The following is a 6616-nucleotide window of genomic DNA, read 5'->3' as shown; positions in this document are numbered from 1 at the left end:
ATCTCTCCAGGATAAACATGCAGGTGATGTTTTATCCACATTATCGCACTGCAATGAGGGAACAGTTTGAACTTTCAGTAAACACAAGAATTGTTTATACATTCTTGCTGTTCAGGGGAGCAGCACTTACATTCATTGGAAATAAAATAATTATGATGTACAATACTAGAACTTGTTAAGGGTGAACACTGGACAGAAAATAATGGGTCCCCAGAGTGGATGAGGGGAGTTATGATCTTACAGAACTCTGTGCATTGTATCCTAGAATAATGAACTTTGTTAACATTAACTTTTTTATGCAACTCTGGACATGGCTGGTTTAGTTACTGTCACTGGTTGAATGTAAACTTAAACCGTCCTTGTCATTTGGTACATTCTTCAGTTCTTGCAAGTGAATGGTGTGCCTCTAAACTTGTGCTCTGGTAGCTTAGCCAACTCCAGTAGATACATTCCAGTTTTCACATATTTATGTATTAAATTTATTGTCTCCATGTAATCTTTATAAAGATTAATTCATAAATCATATCTTTTTTTTACTTGGAGTTGTGCGTTATCATTAGACAACAGATTTTCATAAGCTTTACCAGAATGGCAAGTATAAGTTAGTTGCTTTTCAATATGGTGGCCATCCCTTTTACAGCATTTGATAGTGATAATTTACAATTTTCATTTTTGTGGGACTATATATCTGACATTTGTTGAACCAATAAAAATAGACTAAAGTTCCTGTGTGTTGATTGTAATTTGGTTGGTTACTACATATCATTGTGAGCAAGCTAACATGAGAGTGGTCACTAGTATTTCTGGTATTGTCTATAAATGCATTTCGATGAAATGTGGGTTCTGGTTATTTGCCAAGAATAATTGAACAAAACAAACTGCCACCAATTATCAAATGTTTATGTTGCTGGAAAACCGGAAGAACATTGTAAGTTGCTTTAAAATTCCATGCCAGGATCTTTGATATAATAATAAAAAGTATAAATTAGTTTGTATCCAGATAACACAAGCATCTGTTGCTTGAGAAGTTTTTAAGTTGCAAAGAATTTGGTTACTTTGGCTATCAATAACTCCTAAAATATCTGTTCATTATACCTTGAGATATGGATGACTGGCTGGACAGTTTTGCTTTGTTTAGATTTAAGATATGGTTTACTGCATCAGCTGTATTTGGTCTTGGAGGTCACCTTACCAGCAAGGGCTGCAACAAAAGGATTGTGAACAGTTAGCAAGGACGTATCTTTTTAAAAAAGCATGTTAATTGAATTTCGGTTCCATTGTTTACTAAATGCAAAGTGACCATTATTAGTTGGTCATTGTTTACTTGCGAAATATAGGTGGTGACATGTTTTAAATTAGTCATGGTGTTGAGGACAATTTGAGGAACCAATGGCAAAAGGTTGTGCTTTATCTTCTGGTTATCCTGAAAAATGTTGTTGTTTTGGAAAACAGACAAATTGATTTGCGATGAAAATTGTCTTGTAAAATTCTCATTTACATTTTGCAGATTCTATTGGGTTGATTTAATGATTGCTGCCTTAAATCTAGCTACAATGAAGAGGTTTGTATTATTCAGTCTCGCACAACAGGGTATAAATGGAATGCTTTAATCTGTGATTTTGGAATAATGGAAAAATGCTCTGATCACAATAAAGTGCTTAGTTTGATTTCTCTTACTAAAATAGACTTAATAACAATTTTACCTTAAAACTTTACATCCAGCTTACTTTCAAATAATTTTGATAAACGGCTAAACAAACCTCTGTTTAGTGTGCAAGCTTGATGGGTCTACTTCCACATGCAATAATTGTGATTCTGAAAAACCAAGTTACATTTTTCCAAAGAGCAATTCAAACAGCTAGTAACACCCTTTCTGGTGTATCAAATTAAAATCCTATAAATGTGAAACTCCTTAGCCTCTTGCCTTCACAGCAGGAATTTTATGTTTAATAAATCATAGGCATATTTGGCAAATATTTTTTCAAAGTCATTCACTTGGTCATTGTATAATTATACTGCACATAACTTCAGACCAGTCTTTAACTTAGCACTAATCATCTCCTTTGATGCTCTAATTCAGCATATTTGGTAACGATGAATTGAAGATGTGGACTTGTGAGTGGAGCTGCTTGCTGCCTCAATGCCAGAGACCATCTTGCCCTTGACTGTCGTGTATGGTATTTGTGACTACTAGGTATTCAGATTTTCTTAGACCTTTTAAAGACATGCTGGTTGGTAGGTTAATTGGCCACCAAATTGTTGCTAGTGAGCAAATGAGTGGTAGAATCTAGGGAGAGTTGAGAGAATGTAGGCAAAATTTTAAAAAATGTTAGTAATGTAGAGGTTATTGGTGCAGAGGTATTTAATAGTGGACAGGATTCTGGAAAGGTGTGTGAATGCTGTATCTCCCTATGGCTTATAATTGTCATTGAAACAATCACATCCATTAATTTACCTTTACTAATTCAAGGGATATTTTTATGTAGTTACAATTCACATTTCTATTCCGGTCTTTGAAAGTGGTGTGGACATAAGTATTGGAGCCTCAATTTGTATTGAGAGATACAAGTTCACAATCCCTTCTCAAAGAAAAACTATATTTAAAATTAAGTATAGCCATCGCACAATGCTGCATTTATTTCTCTGTAAACCAAATCCAATGTTCTGAACTGAAGCAACTTCCTTTTTATAGGCTGCTTGTATATTTTTAGTTATAATTAGAAATGCATATATACATCTATATTTGTAGCTGCAGCTAAAAATAAACCCTGTATCTATATATAAAAATTTTAATTCCATTAAGTCAAAAATTATTTTTAGCTGGTGTTTGGTGAAAAGATCTTGCCCGTGTTCTTCCCTCCACACATGTGACTGGCTAGGCACGTTTCACAATGACAACTGTTGGCAGAATCTCAGATGGTGATAGGGTACAGGAGTGGAATAGATTGGCTGGTTGAGTGGCGTCACAACAGCAACTTGCACTCAGCATGAAGGAATTGGATTGATGGTGAACTTCAGGAAGGGGAAGTCAAGGGTGTTGCGCCAGTGTGTACCAAGGAGGACATTCTAATTCAGGGGTGGGCAAACTTTTTGACTTGTGGGCTACAAAGGGTTCTAAAATTTGACAGGGGGGCCGGACCAGGAGCAGATGGGCGGAGTGTTTTGGTAATACACCTCATAAGAGAAAATAAAATATCATGGGATATGTAGAAAACATGTACTTTAATTTCAATTGAAAATGAACAAATGCATTACAACAAAATATCTGTCTTTGAAGTCCCATGGTATTTAGCTATTTATTGAAATGACTTTTAAAACACTGAAAATTAAATGAATAAAATACAGCTTTTTTAAATAGTAACAGTTATTATTTTAAAGCACTGAAAATTCTGTTATCCTTCAAGACATTATCATCATCACTCTCCTGACTGTCTTTATTTCAAAAACGGTAGGAGATGCAGGTCTACTTGTCTTACTCTTTCTTATTCAATTGTCCCCTGTGCCAAAACTCAACAACGACCAGCACAAGGACAGAACAGTGACAGCGCGCCAGTACGCGGAGCGTGTTATTTGATCTGGAGCGCATTTTTTATTTTGAGAACGTACGTGCACCTGTGCTCTACTCATGTCCATCACATAACAGAAATGACGTAACATGTAAGGCTTATTGAAAAAAATATTTTCAAATGCATTTTTACATAACGCAATGAAGAAACTTATTTTTAATTTCAGTGGGAACAGTGTTGTTGTTCTCCCTTTTCAGCCAGCGCATCAAAGTCTGGATTTAGTTTTGTTGTGGCGATTCTCAGGATGGATCTGAGGTGTTGGTCAGTTAACTTGGATCTGTGGCTGGCTTTGTTGATGTTCATGACGCTGAACGCCTGTTCACACAAATAGGTCGTGCAGAGCAAAGAGTAAAGCGCAAATATGGAGTAATACGCTGCACCTCAACAAAGGTCAATGTATATAGAGTGCGTCATCTATTGGGAAAACGCCAGAATTGCGGGGAGAAAACGTTAACAAGGTTTATTAATATAATTTCATCAAGTTCTGCGGGCTGGATTAAAAAGCATATGGCCCGCGGGCCTTAGTTTGCCCATGCCTGTTCTAATTGGTTGCATTGGATGTCTGGTATGGAGGATCGGAGAAAGTTGCAGAGCCTCGTATACTCAGCCAGCTCTGTATGGCACTATCTTGTTTCTATCCTCCTCTAAGTACCTTTAGAAAAACATTCAGAACAGCACTTTTTTTTAAGATTTCCAGTTTGAATTTCTTAAATTTTGCATTTTCAGTTAATGAAAACTCCAAGTTCCTGAAGCGTTATATGATCCAAGGCTGATTTTTGCATGTGATGAAAATGGACAGAATGTGAGAATATAGTATGGGGTAAAAAGGAACCCAAAAACCATCTCAACTGCCTGGAATGTTCACTGATAGCTTTAACCTCTTGCTTCGGCAGTCTGGGGTACCCACCTGCTTCAAGCAGGCTAAAGTATACTGGTGCCCAAGAAGAACATGGTAATCTGCCTTGATTTGCCCAAAAGCACTTGCATCCATGCTGATGAAGTGCTTTGAGACATTGGTACTGAAGTATATTATCTCACCTGAGGAGCAACTTGGATCCCCTCCGTCAAACAGGTCAACTCAGACACCATTTCACTTGCTCTTAATGCAGCACTCTAACATCTGGACGAGAAGATGCATACACTAGGATGCTCTTCATCAACTACAGCTCTGCGTTGAACACTTGTCTCCTTAGATTAATTAATGGAGTGCCAAATTCTTGGCCTCAACACCCACTTTTGGAAATTGATCATCAATTTCCTCACTTGCAGACCCGAGTCAGTTGGGATTGGCAACAACTCCTCCACAATAACCTCAAGCGCAGGTGGACTACATGGCTGTGTGCTAAGTCCTCTGCTGTGGTTTTTTTATATACTTGTGACTGAGGCAAAATCCAGCAACAATCCATGACTTAAGTTTACTTATGACACCACTGTTATTGGCTGAATGTTGCCACAACAACCAAAAAACTGATTATTGACTACTTGTGGCGACCCTTTTCCTGGCACATCCGAATTGACTCACAATTAGATAGCCTATGGGGGTTTGCGAGCACAGAGCTTTGGAGCCTCTGCGCCATGGGGGGCAGGTTGAGGGAGGCTTAAAAGTGAGGCTGAAGATTTCGAATAAAGTTTTTTCCTTTGACTGCAGTTACCGACTCTGTGTCGTAATTTTAGCGCTGCGTGTAGCACACCGCTACATACTAGAGGGAACTGGAAGTCCACGAGCCAGTCCTCCTTAGGGGATCAGAGGTGGAAAGGGTCAGCAACTTAAAATTCCTCTGCATTATCATTTCAGAAGATCTGTCCTGGATCCAGCATGGAAATGCCTTTACAAGGAAAGCATGGCAGCAACTCTACTCAGAAGTTTAAGATTTGGCATGTCATCTAAAACTTTGACGAACTTCCATAGATGAGCAGTGGTGAGTTTACTGACTAGTTGCATCACAGCCTGATATGGGTACACCAATGCCCTTGAATGGAAAAGCTTATAAAAAGTAGTGGATGGTGCCCAACCCATCACAGGTAAAGCCCTTCCCCTATAAATGAGCACATAAGGAGGGCTATCGTCAAGGGCCTCCACCATCTAGGCCATGCTCTATTTTCCTTGCTGCTGCCATCAGGAATGAGGTACCTGAGTCTCAAGATCCACACCATCAGGTTCAGGAACAGTAATTATCCCTCAACCATCAGACTCTTTTAAGAGTTATTCACAGAGGGGATAACTACACTCATCTCTGCAATAAACTGTTCTCACAATCTATGGGCTCACTTTCAAGGACTCTACAACTCATTCTTGATTTAATGCATATTTATTTAAGATTACTTTTTTCTCTTTGTATTTGTACAGTTTGCTGTCTTTTATACATCTGTATTTGTGTACATCTTTATTGATTCTGTTCTTTCTCTGTGAATAACCGTGAGATTTATAGGTACGGGAATGGGTGGTTAGAGGATATGCAGAGGCACCTGAAGAGAAAAGCACATTGAGAGCAATCTGCAAAGTGAGAAACATGTAGAATAGCAGGAAAAGGGAGAAGGGTTCAAAAATGAACTTGTGTCTGAGTGAGGGAACATAAGAAATAGAAGCGTGCATTGGTATTTTGATCTCTTGTGCAACCCCACCATTTAACACAATCATGGTAGTACTACCTCAGCACAACTCTCCTGAACTTGATTACTTTTAATATATTTTTTAAAATGCCAAGTTATTGAGCACCAGCAGCCTCAGGGTAGAAAATGTCAAGGAATCATTGCCTTCTGGGTGAATAAATTGCTTCTTATTAATGCATATTTTGAGATATTGCTAATTCTAGACACTCAAGCTAGGCAAACCATTAACTCTGCATGTTGAGCCCTTTACGAATTTTGACAGTTTCAATGAGATCATCTAAATGAAGTTCCATGTCTATCTACTCTTTCTAGGACCTCAAGAATGTCAGACATGATTACCATTTCATTTGCCAAACTGATTCTGATAATAGACAATAGACAGTAGGTGCAGGAGTAGGCCATTCGGCCCTTCTAGCCAGCACCACCATTCACTGTGATCA

This window comes from Hypanus sabinus, chromosome 15 (assembly GCF_030144855.1).
Source record: "Hypanus sabinus isolate sHypSab1 chromosome 15, sHypSab1.hap1, whole genome shotgun sequence".
Lineage (NCBI taxonomy): Eukaryota > Metazoa > Chordata > Chondrichthyes > Myliobatiformes > Dasyatidae > Hypanus > Hypanus sabinus.
This window is presented reverse-complemented; position numbering follows the sequence as displayed.